This window comes from Oncorhynchus mykiss, chromosome 15, assembly GCF_013265735.2.
Source record: "Oncorhynchus mykiss isolate Arlee chromosome 15, USDA_OmykA_1.1, whole genome shotgun sequence".
Taxonomy (NCBI): domain Eukaryota; kingdom Metazoa; phylum Chordata; class Actinopteri; order Salmoniformes; family Salmonidae; genus Oncorhynchus; species Oncorhynchus mykiss.
The window spans coordinates 9,480,066-9,502,101 of record NC_048579.1 but is presented as its reverse complement, the minus strand read 5'-3'; positions in this window follow the sequence as shown (position 1 = coordinate 9,502,101).

Here is a 22,036-nt window from a genome sequence, read left to right as displayed (position 1 = left end):
AGTCACATAACGTCTACAGATGGCAATATAACAGCACAGAAATGTACTGTAGTCACGTAACGTCTACAGATAGAATATAACAGCACAGAAATGTACTGTAGTCACGTAACATCTACAGATGGAATATAACAGCACAGAAATGTACTGTAGTCACATAACGTCTACAGATGGAATATAACAGCACAGAAATGTACTGTAGTCACATAACGTCTACAGATGGCAATATAACAGCACAGAAATGTACTGTAGTCACGTAACGTCTACCGAGGACAATATAACAGCACAGAAATGTATTGTAGTCACATAATGTCTACAGATGGCAATATAACAGAAATGATCCCTGAACATGGGAAGGGATGGGGTAATACAGTACTGTAGTCACGTAACGTCTACAGATGGTATATATAACAGCACAGAAATGTACTGTAGTTACGTAACGTCTACAGATGGAATATAACAGAAACGATCCCTGAATATGTGAAGGATGGGGTAATACAGTACTGTAGTCACGTAACGTCTACAGATGGAATATATCAGCACATAAATGTACTGTAGTCACGCAACGTCTACAGATGGAATATAACAGAAATGATCCCTGAACATGGGATGGATGGGGTAATACAGTACTGTAGTCACGTAACGTCTACAGATGGCATATAACAGCACAGAAATGTACTGTAGTCACGTAACGCCTACAGATGGCAAATATAACAGCACAGAAATGTACTGTAGTCACGTAACATCTACAGATGGCAATCTAACAGCACAGAAATGTACTGTAGTCACATAACGTCTACAGATGGCAATATAACAGAAATGATCCCTGAACATGGGAAGGATGGGGTATTTCAGTACTGTAGTCACGTAACGTCTACAGATGGTATATAACAGAACAGAAATGTACTGTAGTCACGTAACGTCTACAGATGGCAATCTAACAGCACAGAAATATACTGTAGTCACATAACGTCAACAGATGGAATATAACAGCACAGAAATTACTGTAGTCACGTAACGTCTACAGATGGCAATCTAACAGCACAGAAATATACTGTAGTCACATAATGTCTACAGATGGCTATATAACAGCACAGAAATGTACTGTAGTCACGTAACGTCTACAGATGGAATATAACAGCACAGAAATGTACTGTAGTCACATAACGTCTACAGATGGAATATAACAGCACAGAAATGTACTGTAGTCACATAACGTCTACAGATGGCAATATAACAGCACAGAAATGTACTGTAGTCACGTAACGTCTACAGAGGACAATATAACGGCACAGAAATGTACTGTAGTCACGTAACATCTACAGATGGCAATATAACAGCACAGAAATGTACTGTAGTCACGTAACGTCTACAGATGGCAATCTAACAGCACAGAAATATACTGTAGTCACATAACATCTACAGATGGCAATATAACAGCACAGAAATGTACTGTAGTCACGTAACGTCTACAGATGGCAATCTAACAGCACAGAAATATACTGTAGTCACATAACGTCTACAGATGGCAATATAACAGCACAGAAATGTACTGTAGTCACGTAACGTCTACAGATGGAATATAACAGCACAGAAATGTACTGTAGTCACGTAACATCTACAGATGGAATATAACAGCACAGAAATGTACTGTAGTCACATAACGTCTACAGATGGAATATAACAGCAGAGAAATGTACTGTAGTCACATAACGTCTACAGATGGCAATATAACAGCACAGAAATGTACTGTAGTCACGTAACGTCTACAGAGGACAATATAACAGCACAGAAATGTATTGTAGTCACATAACGTCTACAGATGGAATATAGCAGAAACGATCCCTGAACATGTGAAGGATGGGGTAATACAGTACTGTAGTCATTTAACGTCTACAGATGGAATATAACAGCACAGAAATGTACTGTAGTTACGTAACGTCTACAGATGGAATATAACAGAAACGATCCCTGAACATGTGAAGGATGGGGTAATACAGTACTGTAGTCACTTAACGTCTACAGATGGAATATAACAGCACAGAAATGTACTGTAGTCACGTAACGTCTACAGATGGAATATAACAGAAATGATCCCTGAACATGGGAAGGATGGGGTAATACAGTACTGTAGTCACGTAACGTCTACAGATGGTATATAACAGCACAGAAATGTACTGTAGTCACGTAACGTCTACAGATGGAATATAACAGAAACGATCCCTGAATATGTGAAGGATGGGGTAATACAGTACTGTAGTCACTTAACGTCTACAGATGGAATATAACAGCACAGAAATGTACTGTAGTCACGTAACGTCTACAGATGGAATATATCAGCACAGAAATGTACTGTAGTCACGCAACGTCTACAGATGGAATATAACAGAAACGATCCCTGAATATGTGAAGGATGGGGTAATACAGTACTGTAGTCACTTAACGTCTACAGATGGAATATAACAGCACAGAAATGTACTGTAGTCACGTAACGTCTACAGATGGAATATATCAGCACAGAAATGTACTGTAGTCACGCAACGTCTACAGATGGAATATAACAGAAATGATCCCTGAACATGGGATGGATGGGGTAATACAGTACTGTAGTCACGTAACGTCTACAGATGGCATATAACAGCACAGAAATGTACTGTAGTCACGTAACGTCTACAGATGGAATATAACAGAAACGATCCCTGAACATGTGAAGGATGGGGTAATACAGTACTGTAGTCACTTAACGTCTACAGATGGAATATAACAGCACAGAAATGTACTGTAGTCACGTAACGTCTACAGATGGAATATATCAGCACAGAAATGTTCTGTAGTCACGTAACATCTACAGATGGAATATAACAGAAATAATCCCTGAACATGGGAAGGATGGGGTAATACAGTACTGTAGTCACGTAACGTCTACAGATGGCATATAACAGCACAGAAATGTACTGTAGTCACGTAACGTCTACAGATGGCAATATAACAGCACAGAAATGTACTGTAGTCACGTAACGTCTACAGATGGCAATCTAACAGCACAGAAATATACTGTAGTCACATAACGTCTACAGATGGCAATATAACAGCACAGAAATGTACTGTAGTCACGTAACGTCTACAGATAGAATATAACAGCACAGAAATGTACTGTAGTCACGTAACATCTACAGATGGAATATAACAGCACAGAAATGTACTGTAGTCACATAACGTCTACAGATGGAATATAACAGCACAGAAATGTACTGTAGTCACATAACGTCTACAGATGGCAATATAACAGCACAGAAATGTACTGTAGTCACGTAACGTCTACCGAGGACAATATAACAGCACAGAAATGTATTGTAGTCACATAATGTCTACAGATGGCAATATAACAGAAATGATCCCTGAACATGGGAAGGGATGGGGTAATACAGTACTGTAGTCACGTAACGTCTACAGATGGTATATATAACAGCACAGAAATGTACTGTAGTTACGTAACGTCTACAGATGGAATATAACAGAAACGATCCCTGAATATGTGAAGGATGGGGTAATACAGTACTGTAGTCACTTAACGTCTACAGATGGAATATAACAGCACAGAAATGTACTGTAGTCACGTAACGTCTACAGATGGAATATATCAGCACATAAATGTACTGTAGTCACGCAACGTCTACAGATGGAATATAACAGAAATGATCCCTGAACATGGGATGGATGGGGTAATACAGTACTGTAGTCACGTAACGTCTACAGATGGCATATAACAGCACAGAAATGTACTGTAGTCACGTAACGCCTACAGATGGCAATATAACAGCACAGAAATGTACTGTAGTCACGTAACATCTACAGATGGCAATCTAACAGCACAGAAATGTACTGTAGTCACATAACGTCTACAGATGGCAATATAACAGAAATGATCCCTGAACATGGGAAGGATGGGGTATTTCAGTACTGTAGTCACGTAACGTCTACAGATGGTATATAACAGAACAGAAATGTACTGTAGTCACGTAACGTCTACAGATGGCAATCTAACAGCACAGAAATATACTGTAGTCACATAACGTCTACAGATGGAATATAACAGCACAGAAATTACTGTAGTCACGTAACGTCTACAGATGGCAATCTAACAGCACAGAAATATACTGTAGTCACATAATGTCTACAGATGGCTATATAACAGCACAGAAATGTACTGTAGTCACGTAACGTCTACAGATGGAATATAACAGCACAGAAATGTACTGTAGTCACATAACGTCTACAGATGGAATATAACAGCACAGAAATGTACTGTAGTCACATAACGTCTACAGATGGCAATATAACAGCACAGAAATGTACTGTAGTCACGTAACGTCTACAGAGGACAATATAACGGCACAGAAATGTACTGTAGTCACGTAACATCTACAGATGGCAATATAACAGCACAGAAATGTACTGTAGTCACGTAACGTCTACAGATGGCAATCTAACAGCACAGAAATATACTGTAGTCACATAACATCTACAGATGGCAATATAACAGCACAGAAATGTACTGTAGTCACGTAACGTCTACAGATGGCAATCTAACAGCACAGAAATATACTGTAGTCACATAACGTCTACAGATGGCAATATAACAGCACAGAAATGTACTGTAGTCACGTAACGTCTACAGATGGAATATAACAGCACAGAAATGTACTGTAGTCACGTAACATCTACAGATGGAATATAACAGCACAGAAATGTACTGTAGTCACATAACGTCTACAGATGGAATATAACAGCAGAGAAATGTACTGTAGTCACATAACGTCTACAGATGGCAATATAACAGCACAGAAATGTACTGTAGTCACGTAACGTCTACAGAGGACAATATAACAGCACAGAAATGTATTGTAGTCACATAACGTCTACAGATGGAATATAGCAGAAACGATCCCTGAACATGTGAAGGATGGGGTAATACAGTACTGTAGTCACTTAACGTCTACAGATGGAATGTAACAGCACAGAAATGTACTGTAGTTACGTAACGTCTACAGATGGAATATAACAGAAACGATCCCTGAACATGTGAAGGATGGGGTAATACAGTACTGTAGTCACTTAACGTCTACAGATGGAATATAACAGCACAGAAATGTACTGTAGTCACGTAACGTCTACAGATGGAATATAACAGAAATGATCCCTGAACATGGGAAGGATGGGGTAATACAGTACTGTAGTCACGTAACGTCTACAGATGGTATATAACAGCACAGAAATGTACTGTAGTCACGTAACGTCTACAGATGGAATATAACAGAAACGATCCCTGAATATGTGAAGGATGGGGTAATACAGTACTGTAGTCACTTAACGTCTACAGATGGAATATAACAGCACAGAAATGTACTGTAGTCACGTAACGTCTACAGATGGAATATATCAGCACAGAAATGTACTGTAGTCACGCAACGTCTACAGATGGAATATAACAGAAATTATCCCTGAACATGGGATGGATGGGGTAATACAGTACTGTAGTCACGTAACGTCTACAGATGGCATATAACAGCACAGAAATGTACTGTAGTCACGTAACGTCTACAGATGGAATATAACAGAAACGATCCCTGAATATGTGAAGGATGGGGTAATACAATACTGTAGTCACTTAACGTCTACAGATGGAATATAACAGCACAGAAATGTACTGTAGTCACGTAACGTCTACAGATGGAATATATCAGCACATAAATGTACTGTAGTCACGCAACGTCTACAGATGGAATATAACAGAAATGATCCCTGAACATGGGATGGATGGGGTAATACAGTACTGTAGTCACGTAACGTCTACAGATGGCATATAACAGCACAGAAATGTACTGTAGTCACGTAACGCCTACAGATGGCAATATAACAGCACAGAAATGTACTGTAGTCACGTAACATCTACAGATGGCAATCTAACAGCACAGAAATGTACTGTAGTCACATAACGTCTACAGATGGCAATATAACAGAAATGATCCCTGAACATGGGAAGGATGGGGTATTTCAGTACTGTAGTCACGTAACGTCTACAGATGGTATATAACAGAACAGAAATGTACTGTAGTCACGTAACGTCTACAGATGGCAATCTAACAGCACAGAAATATACTGTAGTCACATAACGTCTACAGATGGAATATAACAGCACAGAAATTACTGTAGTCACGTAACGTCTACAGATGGCAATCTAACAGCACAGAAATATACTGTAGTCACATAATGTCTACAGATGGCTATATAACAGCACAGAAATGTACTGTAGTCACGTAACGTCTACAGATGGAATATAACAGCACAGAAATGTACTGTAGTCACATAACGTCTACAGATGGAATATAACAGCACAGAAATGTACTGTAGTCACATAACGTCTACAGATGGCAATATAACAGCACAGAAATGTACTGTAGTCACGTAACGTCTACAGAGGACAATATAACGGCACAGAAATGTACTGTAGTCACGTAACATCTACAGATGGCAATATAACAGCACAGAAATGTACTGTAGTCACGTAACGTCTACAGATGGCAATCTAACAGCACAGAAATATACTGTAGTCACATAACATCTACAGATGGCAATATAACAGCACAGAAATGTACTGTAGTCACGTAACGTCTACAGATGGCAATCTAACAGCACAGAAATATACTGTAGTCACATAACGTCTACAGATGGCAATATAACAGCACAGAAATGTACTGTAGTCACGTAACGTCTACAGATGGAATATAACAGCACAGAAATGTACTGTAGTCACGTAACATCTACAGATGGAATATAACAGCACAGAAATGTACTGTAGTCACATAACGTCTACAGATGGAATATAACAGCAGAGAAATGTACTGTAGTCACATAACGTCTACAGATGGCAATATAACAGCACAGAAATGTACTGTAGTCACGTAACGTCTACAGAGGACAATATAACAGCACAGAAATGTATTGTAGTCACATAACGTCTACAGATGGAATATAGCAGAAACGATCCCTGAACATGTGAAGGATGGGGTAATACAGTACTGTAGTCACTTAACGTCTACAGATGGAATATAACAGCACAGAAATGTACTGTAGTTACATAACGTCTACAGATGGAATATAACAGAAACGATCCCTGAACATGTGAAGGATGGGGTAATACAGTACTGTAGTCACTTAACGTCTACAGATGGAATATAACAGCACAGAAATGTACTGTAGTCACGTAACGTCTACAGATGGAATATAACAGAAATGATCCCTGAACATGGGAAGGATGGGGTAATACAGTACTGTAGTCACGTAACGTCTACAGATGGTATATAACAGCACAGAAATGTACTGTAGTCACGTAACGTCTACAGATGGAATATAACAGAAACGATCCCTGAATATGTGAAGGATGGGGTAATACAGTACTGTAGTCACTTAACGTCTACAGATGGAATATAACAGCACAGAAATGTACTGTAGTCACGTAACGTCTACAGATGGAATATATCAGCACAGAAATGTACTGTAGTCACGCAACGTCTACAGATGGAATATAACAGAAATGATCCCTGAACATGGGATGGATGGGGTAATACAGTACTGTAGTCACGTAACGTCTACAGATGGCATATAACAGCACAGAAATGTACTGTAGTCACGTAACGTCTACAGATGGAATATAACAGAAACGATCCCTGAACATGTGAAGGATGGGGTAATACAGTACTGTAGTCACTTAACGTCTACAGATGGAATATAACAGCACAGAAATGTACTGTAGTCACGTAACGTCTACAGATGGAATATATCAGCACAGAAATGTTCTGTAGTCACGTAACATCTACAGATGGAATATAACAGAAATAATCCCTGAACATGGGAAGGATGGGGTAATACAGTACTGTAGTCACGTAACGTCTACAGATGGCATATAACAGCACAGAAATGTACTGTAGTCACGTAACGTCTACAGATGGCAATATAACAGCACAGAAATGTACTGTAGTCACGTAACGTCTACAGATGGCAATCTAACAGCACAGAAATATACTGTAGTCACATAACGTCTACAGATGGCAATATAACAGCACAGAAATGTACTGTAGTCACGTAACGTCTACAGATAGAATATAACAGCACAGAAATGTACTGTAGTCACGTAACATCTACAGATGGAATATAACAGCACAGAAATGTACTGTAGTCACATAACGTCTACAGATGGAATATAACAGCACAGAAATGTACTGTAGTCACATAACGTCTACAGATGGCAATATAACAGCACAGAAATGTACTGTAGTCACGTAACGTCTACAGAGGACAATATAACAGCACAGAAATGTATTGTAGTCACATAATGTCTACAGATGGCAATATAACAGAAATGATCCCTGAACATGGGAAGGGATGGGGTAATACAGTACTGTAGTCACGTAACGTCTACAGATGGTATATAACAGCACAGAAATGTACTGTAGTTACGTAACGTCTACAGATGGAATATAACAGAAACGATCCCTGAACATGTGAAGGATGGGGTAATACAGTACTGTAGTCACGAAACGTCTACAGATGGTATATAACAGCACAGAAATGTACTGTAGTCACGTAACGTCTACAGATGGAATATATCAGCACAGAAATGTACTGTAGTCACGCAACGTCTACAGATGGAATATAACAGAAATGATCCCTGAACATGGGATGGATGGGGTAATACAGTACTGTAGTCACGTAACGTCTACAGATGGCATATAACAGCACAGAAATGTACTGTAGTCACGTAACGCCTACAGATGGCAATATAACAGCACAGAAATGTACTGTAGTCACGTAACATCTACAGATGGCAATCTAACAGCACAGAAATGTACTGTAGTCACATAACGTCTACAGATGGCAATATAACAGAAATGATCCCTGAACATGGGAAGGATGGGGTATTTCAGTACTGTAGTCACGTAACGTCTACAGATGGTATATAACAGAACAGAAATGTACTGTAGTCACGTAACGTCTACAGATGGCAATCTAACAGCACAGAAATATACTGTAGTCACATAACGTCTACAGATGGAATACAACAGCACAGAAATTACTGTATTCACGTAACGTCTACAGATGGCAATCTAACAGCACAGAAATATACTGTAGTCACATAATGTCTACAGATGGCAATATAACAGCACAGAAATGTACTGTAGTCACGTAACGTCTACAGATGGAATATAACAGCACAGAAATGTACTGTAGTCACATAACGTCTACAGATGGAATATAACAGCACAGAAATGTACTGTAGTCACATAACGTCTACAGATGGCAATATAACAGCACAGAAATGTACTGTAGTCACGTAACGTCTACAGAGGACAATATAACAGCACAGAAATGTACTGTAGTCACATAAGGTCTACAGATGGCAATACAATAGTACAGAATATACTGTAGAAACTATTTAACTAAAGCTGCTGATCTAAAAGGGCTTTATGAAGAACATTTGATTGATTGATTACAGGAAGAGGCTGGCGAGGACCAGGGGCCAGACGATGACCCAGAGGGAGCTGAGACGATGTCTGTGGGGAGGCACCATGCCGGGCTTCTACTGCCTGGTGTGTGCCCTGGTCCTGGGGCTCAACCCCCTCATCTACTCTGTCCTGTAGACTTTGCTGACCTAGGCACAGGACATTCCTGAGGTGAACGCTGCCATCTCACTCCATCCGAAGGTCAGCATGCTCAATCAAAACCATAGTTGGTGAGCATAGCTCAAAACAGGTACGAAACTTCAACTGTAACTCATCAATTCACATCTTGAAACATTGCTCTGCTCTTTAGACAGAAAAGACAAAGGAAGAGAGGGAGACATGAGTGAAGATAGAGGGAGACAGGAGGGAAGATAGAGGAACAGAGGGAGAGATGAGAGAAGGCAGAGGGAGAGATCAGGGAAGATAGAGGGAGAGATGAGAGAAGACAGAGGAAGAGAGGAGTATGTACTGTGTATGTTATCCCCTGCTAAGAGAAAAATAAGTTGTGGTGTTGATGTGGACATGACAGAACATTCCGGGCAGGTATGAGCCGTCCTCACCTCTGCATCCTCCGCTGGTTTGTGGCGGGGAAATGGATAACTGTGCAGAATAGAATGCATGAATGTAAAGAAATAACTCGGTGTTCCAGAGATGTAAACAATTTGGGCATTATATTTAGTTTCATCCATGTCTGAGCTGAGATGTTTCAAAATGTTTTCTCACTGTCTTCTAAAAATGCTTCCCATGAAACTCTTTGAAACCAATTTGCACAGTCTTGAATATTCTATCCAAATAGTTAAACTCTCGCCGTTTATCCACAGATGACGCAATCCCCATTGTGCTGCACTGGTCGTTCTCCCACCTGGACAAGAGAAATACCTGTGTGAGAATGTTCTTCATCAACTACAGGCTCAGCTTTCAACACCACAGTGCCCTCCAAGCTCATCACTAAGCTCAGGGCCCTGGGTCTGAACCCCATCCTGTGCAACTGGGTCCTAGACTTTTGACGGGCCGACCCCCGGTGGTGAAGGTAGGCAACAACAACTATGTCACGCTGATCCTCAGCACAGGAGCCCAACAGAAGTGCGTGCACAGCCCCGTCCTGTACTCCCTGTTCACCCATGTCTGAGTGCCCATGCACGTCTCCAACTCCATCATCCAGTTTGCTGACGACAAACCAGTGGTAGACCTGATTACCAACAATGACGAGACAGCCTCCAGGGAGAAGGTGAACGGCCCTGGCAGAGTGGTGTGAGGAAAATAACCTCTCCCTTAATGTAAACAAAACAATGGAGCTGGTCATGGACTAGAGGAGACAGACGAGAGAGCACGACGCGATCCACATCGACAGGGACTCAGTGGAGTGGGTAAAAAGCGTCAGGTCCTTGGCGTGCACATCACTGAGGACCTGGAATGGTCCCTGGGACTCATGTGGCGGCAAGGAGCCAAGTGGTTGAGAACTTGGGCCAGTAACCAACATTTAACAGGTTCAAATCCCCTAGGTGATATACAGTTGAAGTCAGAAGTTTACATACACCTAATCCAAATACATTTAAACTCAGTTTTTCACAATTCCCAACATTTAATCCTAGTAAAAATTCCCTTATTTTAAGAATGTGAAATATCAGAATAATAGTAGAGACAATGATTTATTTCAGCTTTTATTTATTTCATCACGTTCCCAGTGGGTCAGAAGTTTACATACACTCAATTCGTTTTTGGTAGCATTGCCTATAAATTGTTTAACTGTTTAATTGTTTAATTGTTTAATTGTTTTGGGTAGCCTTGCACAAGCTTCCCACAATAAGTTGGCTTTTTCTGTTCTGCCCACACATTTTCTATAGGACTGAGGTCAGTGCTTTGTGATGGCCACTCCAATACCTTGACTTTGTTGTCCTTTAGCCATTTTGCCACGACTTTGGAAGTATGCTTGGGGTCATTGTCCATTTGGAAGACCCAAGCTTTAACTTCCTGACTGATGTCTTGAGATGTTGCTTCAATATATCCACATAGTTTTCCAGCCTCATGATGCCATCTATTTTGTGAAGTTCACCAGTCACGCCTACAGCAAAGCACCCCCACACCATGATGCTGCCACACCCGGGCATCACGGTTGGGATGGTGTTCTTCGGCTTGCAAGCCTCCCCCTTTTTCCTGCAAACATATTGATGGTCATTATGGCCAAACAGTTCTATTTTTGTTTCATCAGACCAGAGGACATTTCTCCAAAAAGTATGATCTTAGTCCCCATGTGCAGGTGCAAACCGTAGTCCGGCTTTTTTATGGCGGTTTTGGAACAGGAGTTTCCTCCTTGCTCAGCGGCATTTTAGGTTAGGTTATTTTAGGTTATAGGACTCGTTTGACTGTGGATATAGATACTTTTGTACCGGGTCCTAACCGACTTGCCAAAACTATAGTTTGTTGACAAGAAATTTGTGGAGTGTATGAAAAAAAATAGTTTTCATGACTCCAACCTAAGTTTATGTAAACTTCCCGACTTCAACTTGAGCAAGCACTTAACTCTAAATACACCTGTAAGTCGCTCTGGATAAGAGTGTCTGTAAAATGTGGTCCACCAATGCTTTCTTGTGGCCATCCTCTCTCTTTGTCCTGGGTTTTGGCCACTCTACGCGACTGGAGACATTAACAGATTCTGTAAATGATGATACTGTTGGACCCTGATCAGTTTCACCTGTCCTTGTGATTGTTGTCACCACCTTGTTGCTTATTTTCCCTGGTGTATTTATCCCTGTGTTTCCTGTCTCTCTGTGCCAGTTCATCTTGTTTGTCTTTCAAGTCAACCAGCAGGTTTTCCCGTACTCCTGCTTCCATTCTCTTTTTGCTCGTCCTCACGGTTTTGACCCTTGCCTGTTTTCTGGACTCCGCACCCACCTGCCTGACCATTCAGCCTACTCTGACCTCGAGCCTGCCTGCCACTCTGTACCTCCTGGACTCTGTACTCGCCTGCCTGACCATTCTGCCTGCTCTGACCTCGAGCCTGCCTGCCACTCTGTACCTCCTACTCTGAACTGGTTTCAACCTTTTGCCTGTCCATTACTATTATCTTGCCTACTCCTTTTGGATGGATTCATAAATATTAAAGACTCAAAACATCTGCCTACTGTGTCCGCATCTGGGTCTCATCTTGTGCCCTTATAGGTACATTGGTACATCCAGCCTGTTCTGTAACATTATGAGGAAAATAAAAGTGACCTCTGAAACCTTAAAAGTATAGAAGCATTTAACATTACATTGGGTCATATTTATTGTTGCGCTACATCCTTAAACATTATACGACTGGGCAGCTGCTATGCACAGTGTTCACTGTTGTTATATAGCTTCCTATTATGTTTTATTCTAGAGCTTTATACATTCTGTTTAAATTCTAGAGCTTTATACATTCTGTTTAAATTCTAGAGCTTTATACATTCTGTTTAAATTCTAGAGCTTTATCCATTTTTGTATGTATTTTTTACATTTTTTTTAATTTAACCTTTATTTAACCAGGAAGGGCTCATGGAGATTTAAAATATATATTTTCAAGAGTGTCCTGGCCAAGATAGGCAGCACCAAGTCATTACAAAAATTACAGACAAACAACATGAACAACTACAAGTAATCTAGTAAAAACCATAGAATTTACAAGAGTATAACAAAATCAAAAACAGCATATTAAAAACATTGACAGGTCAGAGAATCAGTCATTTGTTTTAATTCTAGAGCTTAAAACATTACGTTTTAATTCTAGAGCTTTATACATTATGTTATAATTCTAGAGCTTAAAACATTACGTTTTAATTCTAGAGCTTTATACATTATGTTATAATTCTAGAGCTTAAAACATTACGTTTTAATTCTAGAGCTTTATACATTGTGTTTTAATTCTAGAGCTTCATACAGTATGTTTAATTCCAGAGCTTTATAAATTGTGTGTTTTGCTAGAGCTTTATATATTATGTTTTAATTCTATAGCTTTATACATTATTTAATTCTATAGCTTTATACAGTATGTTTTATTCTAGAGCTTTATGCATTATGTTATAATTCTATAGCTTTATACATTATTTAATTCTATAGCTTTATACAGTATGTTTTATTCTAGAGCTTTATGCATTATGTTTTATTCTAGAGCTTTATACATTATGTTTTATTCTAGAGCTTTATACATTATGTTTTATTCTAGAGCTTTATACATTATGTTTTATTCTAGAGCTTTATACATTATGTTTTTATGCATTGTTTTAATTCCAGACTGTCATTGAAGGTATCATCAGTTACCTAGCTAACTTGCTAGACTATCTGGATTGAAACAATGCAGAGCTGTTTTTTTTTTGTTTAAATCTGCTGGGAATGATAACAACAACTGCATGCGGAGTCCAGGGATGGCAGAGAAGGCTAAGGGACTGTTTCGAACCACTGTCGATGTGTGGTGGCTTTTGAGCGTGGGGTGTCACATTACGGCAATGGCGGACCTGTACTTGCAGAAAAGCAGTTCCTGTGGAGGAAGTGAACTGATCATCGGAGAAGCAGGTGTGGTGCACTGACAAAGAGATCCGGGCCTATTTATCAGATTGTCTTTGTTCATTCCCTGGCAGTACCTTCAATGCCCCCTCCACTCAAGCTACACGCTACTACTGCCTTTCCAGCCCACTGACACAACTCACCATCCATCATCCAGAACCGACTACTAGAGAGACTAGTCAATCTCCATCTTCATCAAGAGGACCACGTTTCTTTTCGGGACCACATTGGAAATGAGTGTCAGCTTTGTTTTTGTGATATCCCTTTCACGCGATTTATCTGTCACGCTATCTAAACATGTAAGTGCTGTGTGTGTAGCTGGCAAATTAAAACAATCAATCAATCAATCAATCAATAAATCATACAACCCATAAAAGACCTGCGTTTACCAGTCGAGACATTATGACAAGATGAAAAGTTATCCCTGTCGTCTTTAAGGCGATCATCATTAAGTTGTGTGCTCACCAAGATGTTATATTTTTTGATCACTGCTTTTATGCGAAGTTAAGAGAAAACAACCTCTTAAGTCACAGCAGGGGAAAGCCATTCATTTTTGCGACCCAGGAAGTGAGTGATGGCGAGGCCTGAAGACTCCAGTAAGAGGGTGATGAAATCAATCATCATCACAACCCTGAAAGTAGACCTCTTTCATTATACAAACTCTACATGTGGTAAGAAAGAAAGGGAGCAGTCTTGCCAACTTGCCGCTGACTGTGTCCATTAGTGTGGAATGTCAAACCTTGTTTAATGTTTCTCCCTATCAATTCTCAGTTGAGTTGGAAAAAATACATGAATCAAGCTGTGCTCCCCCGTTGATGTGACAGACACTTGAAACAGGGGAAATGCATTAGATCAGGATGAGTGCCTAATGCAGTGAAATGGATTATACTTGACCTTTCACATTCATTTCATTGCATGGTGTGTGTGTGTGTGTGTGTGTGTGTGTGTGTGTGTGTGTGTGTGTGTGTGTGTGTGTGTGTGTGTGTGTGTGTGTGTGTGTGTGTGCGTGTGTGTGTGTGTGTGTAAATTTGGGTGGCCTGGCCAGATAGTAGTCGGTTTGGGTGGCTGGCCAGTCAGCCATATAGCATTCGTTCAGGTGGCTAGCCAGGTAGGATATGTTCGGCCGGCTGACCATATAGCATTCGTTCAGGTGGCTAGCCAGGTAGGATAAGTTTGGCCGGCTGACCATATAGCATTCGTTCAGGTGGCTAGCCAGGTAGGATAAGTTCGGCCGGCTGACCATATAGCATTCGTTCAGGTGGCTAGCCAGATAGGATACGTTTGGACAGCCAGATAAAGCAGGTCTGTCTGACAGATAAAACATGTCGGCCAGATAAGATCAGTTTGGCCGGCCAGATAGGACACATTTGTCCAGATAGGACAAATGATCCTGGTAAGTTCGGCCACCTGGCTATAGGATAAGTCGGCCAGATAGGACAAGTTAGCGAGAAAGCTTAAGTTCGCTCTGATAGGACAAGTCGGCCATATAGCATAAGTTCTGTCGGCCAGATAAGACAAGTCGGACAGATAGGACAAGTTTGTTTGGCCGGCCAGATAGGATATGTTTGGCCAGATGGGACAAGTTGGCCTGATAGGATAAGTCGGCCAGATAGGGCAAGTCAGCTGGCCGGCCAGATTTGATACATTCGGAATGCTGGCCAGATAGGACAAGTTCGCCCAGATAGGACAAGTTCAGCCTGCTGGCCAGATAGGACAAGTTCAGGTGGCTGGCCAGATGGGACACATTTGGCCGGATGGGACAAGTCGGGTTGATGGGATAAGTTGGGCAGATATTGCAAGTTTGACTGGCCGGTCAGATAAGAAAAGTCGGCCAGAATGGGTAAATTGGCGAGACAGGATACGTTTAACCAGATAGGTTAAGTTCGGGCAGCTACCAAGATAGGTTAAGTTTGACTGGCCGGCTGGATAGAATACGTTTGACTGGCAGGTCAGATAGGAAAAGTCGTCCAGATTGGACAATTCGTCCAGACTGGACAAGTCGGCTAGATAGGACAAGTCGGCCAGATAGGAAAAGTCGGCCATACAGGATATGTTCTGCTGGCCTGTAGGACAGGATAAGTTTGGCCAGACCGCCATATAGGAAACGTTCAGCTGGCCAGTCAGATAGAACAAGACAGTTAAACAGGTCAAGTTGGCCAGATAGGACGTGTCGGTCAGATAAGACAAGTTTGGTCGGCCAGCCAGATAATTTCTGCCTGGTTCTCATTCATCCTTTCTGAAATTGTACTGGGGTGCAAAATAACCTGTGTTTTCCCATATCAGACACCTCTAGTAGCCTGAGGCCTACTAGCCTAGGGTGCTAGTCCCTATTGTTTATAATGTTTGCTACTACCTACAGCCTGTTGCTTGTTAGCCTAGCGTGCTAGCCACTATTGTTCATAATGTTTGCTACTTACTACCTACAGTCTGTTGCCTGCTAGCCTAGCGTGCTAGCCACTATTGTTTATAATGTTTGCTACTTACTACCTACAGTCTGTTGCCTGCTAGCCTAGCGTGCTAGCCACTATTGTTTATAATGTTTGCTACTTACTACCTACAGTCTGTTGCCTGCTAGCCTAGCGTGCTAGCCACTGTTGTTTATAATGTTTGCTACTACCCAACTTTGCATGCTAGCCTCCCTTGTTTATACAGACTGCTACTAATAGCCAATGGCCTAGCTTAGAATACTTTTATGTGCAGTATTTTAGCCCATTGCTGCTAGCATCCATGTATGTTTCTATTGGTGACATTGCCTACTTCTAGCCTATCCAATACTTAAGCCACTGCATTGTGTCTGCAAACAATAGAAGCCCAACCCCCCACTACCTCTGCTCTCTGAAGAGTAGTAATGTGTTTCAGAGTTTGAGAGTTAGAGAAGACTGCGGGAAGTACTCATGGGTAACTGTAAGGGTTTTCTACAATATGAGTTTGTATGTCTTTATATGAGCTTCAGTACATATCCTTACACTTTATAATAGTTCAGTTCCTAACCCTACCCTTTGTAAGAGTCCAGTACCTAACCTTACCCTTTATAAGAGTCCAGTTCCTAACCCTACTCTTTGTAAGAGTCCAGTACCTAACCCTACCCTTTGTAAGAGTCCAGTAGCTAACCCTACCCTTTGAAATAGTCCAATACCTAACCCTACCCTTTATAAGAGTCCTGTACCTAACCCTACCCTTTGTAAGAGTCCAGTACCTAACCCTACCCTTTGTAAGAGTCCAGTACCTAACCCTACCCTTTGAAATAGTCCAATACCTAACCCTACCCTTTATAAGAGTCCAGTACCTAACCCTACCCTTTATAAGAGTCCTGTACCTAACCCTACCCTTTGAAATAGTCCAGTACCTAACCCTTTATAAGAGTCCAGTACCTAACCCTTTATAAGAGTCCAGTATGTTTGCCTGTGTTTGTCCATGAATGTGTAACAGATGAAACCGAACAACCATGCAGACCTGCCAACTACGCAGATCCATTGGTTAGCTAGTCAAACTAAAGATAAGCCAGTCAAGCTAAAGATTAGGCCCTTTTAACAAGAGGCTAATTTAATGCATATTTGTTGCCTATGAAGTACAACTGACTTCTCTATTCAGAGCCTTTCCCAATGCGTTGGGTTTGACATGTAAACAGCAGTGTTATGTTAAAGCAATTCCATTTCATGTTGTTTTCCACAAGACATACGTTAGGTTGACAGACGTTGGTAAAAGCTGCGAGGTTTCATTCCTCTACCACCAAAGGTCAGAGTGATACGAGAGAGAGAGAGAGAGAGAGAGAGAGAGAGAGAGAGAGAGAGAGAGAGAGAGAGAGAGATGGGGAGACAAAGAGAAGGATAGGGAGAGAGAGAGAGAGAGAGAGAGAGAGAGAGAGAGAGAGAGGGAGAGGGAGAGGGAAAGGGAAATAGAGAGAGGGGAGACAAAGAGAAGGATAGGGAGAGAGAGAGAGAGAGAGAGAGAGAGAGGGAGAGGGAGTGGGAGAGGGAAATAGAGAGAGGGAGACAAAGAGAAGGATAGGGAGAGAGAGAGAGAGAGAGAGAGAGAGAGAGGGAGAGGGAAATAGAGAGAGGGGGAGACAAAGAGAAGGATAGGGAGAGAGAGAGAGAGAGAGAGAGAGAGAGAGGGAGAGGGAAATAGAGAGAGGGGGAGACAAAGAGAAGGATAGGGAGAGAGAGAGAGAGAGAGAGAGAGAGAGGGAGAGGGAGAGGGAGAGGGAAAGGGAAATAGAGAGAGGGGAGACAAAGAGAAGGATAGGGAGAGAGAGAGAGAGAGAGAGAGAGAGAGAGAGAGAGGGAGAGGGAGTGGGAGAGGGAAATAGAGAGAGGGGGAGACAAAGAGAAGGATGGGAGAGAGATAGAGAGAGAGAGAGAGAGAGAGAGAGAGAGAGAGAGAGAGAGAGAGAGAGAGAGGGAGAGGGAAATAGAGAGAGGGGGAGACAAAGAGAAGGATAGGGAGAGAGAGAGAGAGAGAGAGAGAGAGAGAGAGAGGGGGGAGAGGGAAATAGAGAGAGGGGGAGACAAAGAGAAGGATAGGGAGAGAGAGAGAGAGAGAGAGAGAGAGAGAGAGGGAGAGGGAGAGGGAGAGGGAGAGGGGGATGGAACTAGAGAGAGAGTGTGAGAGAGAGAGAGAGAGAGAGAGAATTTGACCCCAATAACTACCTTCGGATATGCGTCAACAGCAATCTTGGAAAAATCACAGCATTATCATTAACAGCAGACTCGTACATTTCCTCAGTGAAAACAATGTACTGAGAAAATGTCAAATTGCAGCTTAAGCCCCACCCTCTTCAATACATATATATATATATATATATATATATATATATATATATATGTATATAGAACAGTCTGCAGCACCCTCACCCTACTAGAATTTGAAGTCTGCTGTTTGCTGATGATCTGGTGCTTCTGTCCCCAACAGAGGAGGGCCTACAGCAACACCTAGATAAACTGCACAGATACTGTCAGACCTGGGCCCTGAGAGTAAAACTCATTATGACAAAAATAATGAACTACCAAAAAAGGTCCAGTTGCCAGGACCACAAATACAAATTCCATCTAGACACTGTTGCCCTAGAACACACAAAAAACTATACATACCTCGGCCTAAACATCAGCACCACAGGTAACTTCCACAAAGCTGTGAACAAGCTGAGACACAAGGCAAGAATGGCCTTCTATGCCATCAAATGGAACATACAATGTAACATGCCATTTAGAATCTGGCAAAAAAAATGTTATCAGCTGTAGAACCCATTTTCCTTTATGGTTGTGAGTTCTGGGTCCGCTCAACAACCAAGAATTCACAAAATTGGAGAAACACCAAATTGAGACTGCATTCAGAATTCGGCAAAAATATCCTCAGTGTACAATGTAAAACACCAAATAATGCATTCAGAGCAGGATTAAGCCGATACCCGCTATTTTCAAAATCTAGAAAAGAGCCTAAAAGGATGTGATTCCCAAACCTTCTATAACAAAGCCTTCGCATACAGAGATATGAACCTGGAGAAGAGTCCCCTAAGCAAGCTGGTCCTGGGGCACAAACAGACGCTACAGAGCCCCAGAAGAGCAACAGAATTGGACCTAACCAAAATATGATTAAAAAAAATTAAAAAATACTTAACACATTGGAAATAATTAACTAAAAAACAAAGCAAACTAGAATGCTATTTGGCCCTAAATTGAGAGTACACAGTGGCAGAATACCTGACCACTGTGACTGACCCAAAATTAAGGAAATCTTTGACCAAGTACACAATCAGTGAGCATAGCCTTGCTATTGAGAAAGGCCGCAGTAGGCAGACATGGCTCTCAAGAGAAGACAGGCTATGTGCACACTGCTCACAAAATGAGGTGGAAACTGAGCTGCACTTCCTAACCTCCTGCCCAAATGTATGACCATATATTAGAGACATTTTTCCTTCAGATTATACAGATTAACAAAGAATTTGAAAACAAACCCAATTTTGATAAACTACCAACTATATGGTTGAAATACCACAGTGTGCCATCACAGCAGCAAACACCATTGTAAATACAACCCATATTTATGTTTATTTATTTTACCTTTGTACTTTAAGTATTTGCACATAGTTACAACACTGTATATAGACATAATATGACATTTGAAATGTCTTCATTATTTTGGAACATTTGTAAGTGTAATGTTAACAGTTACTTTGTTATTGTTTATTTCACTTCTGTTTATTATCTATTTCACTTGCTTTGGCAATGTGAACAAATGCTTCCCATGCCAATAAAGCCCTGAAATTGAAATTGAATTGAAATGGGGAGTCAGAGAGAAAGGAGAGAGAGAGAGAGAGAGAGAGAGAGAGAAAACAAGACAGTCGGAGGTATTCAGCGAGATGACCTGATCTCTGTGACCTCACTTTCTGTTGCTGGCATAGAGAGCCAAGAAGTGTCAGGGAACTGATGTGTGACTGCATTATCATACAGGAACACAATACCATTTCCTGTTTCACATATATGCTTTGTAAATATGAGTGAAATGGCACAAACACATTTTTATTTATGTTCTTTAAATGACAATGAAAGGACAAAGCAAAGTGGTGATGAGTTTCAGCGACAAACTTCAATTCATATTTTTTTGGAGATACAGAATAAGACACATTTTATTTCATTTCAGACCAAAAAAAAGGAATTGTGTACTACTCCGCTTGTCAGGAAGGAAATGTATCAAAGCTGCGAGCTGCCAAACACATCTGTCTTTATTTACGGTGTGACATGTGCAAGCATGCGGAATGGTTTTCTCGGCCTCAGGGATGGCAGTGATCTCTAACGGGTGTCAGCACACAGGTGGCCCTACCACAGCAACAGATGTGATTAAAACACAATCATCCCCTGGCAGCTAGGTCTGGGTGGGGCCCGGAGTAGGTGTGTGACAGTGTACAGCTCAGCCAAAGCTGACAGGCTGCTCAAATGATGTACAGTACAACTATGCAGCACACCTCAAACTGTTGTCGGCAAAAAACCTAACTAAGCTTCCCAGTTGAAAACATGTTGAATAGTGCAGTTCACATGTTGGTTACAGTGTTGCATACGACAGAGGCCTCAAGTCTGTGGCTATTTCCTGTATTCAAATGACCTAATGGCCTCATTGGTGGAATGTTATTTATATTATCCAAAATGTCATAATCAACATTACTAAAACAATATGAAGAAAATACCGTTTTTATATGTCCAATAGTAATTTGTGATTACTGAAATATAGATGGAATCATGTAGTATGGGATCATGTAGTATGGAATCATGTAGTATGGAATCATGTAGTATGGGATCATGTAGTATGGAATCATGTAGTATGGGATCATGTAGTATGGAATCATGTAGTATGGAATCATGTAGTATGGAATCATGTAGTATGGAATCATGTAGTATGGAATCATGTAGTAAACAAAAAAAATAGTTAAACAAATCAAAATATATTTTATATTTGAGATTCTTCAAAGTAGCCACCCTTTGCCTTGATGACAGCTTGGTACACTCTTGGCATTCTCTCAACCAGCTTCATGAGGTAGTCATCTGGAATGCATTTCAATTTACAGGTGTGCCTTGTTAAAAGTTCATTTGTGTTATTTCTTTACGTCTAATTGTGTTTGAGCCAATCAGTTGTGTTGTGACAAGGTAGGGGTGGTGTACAGTAAGACAGCTCTATTTGGTAAAAGACCAAGTCCATATTATGGCAAGAATAGCTCAAATAAGCAAAGAGAAACAACATTCCATCATTACTTTAAGACATGAAGTTCAGTCAATCCAGAACATTTCAAGAACTTTGAAAGTTTCTTCAAGTGCAGTCGCAAAAACCATCAAGCACTATGATGAAACTGGCTCTCGTGAGGACTGCCACAGGAAAGGAAGACCCAGAGTTACCTCTGCTGCAGAGGATAAGTTCATTAGAGTTATCTGCAACTCTGATTGCAACCCAAATAAATGCTTCACAGAGTT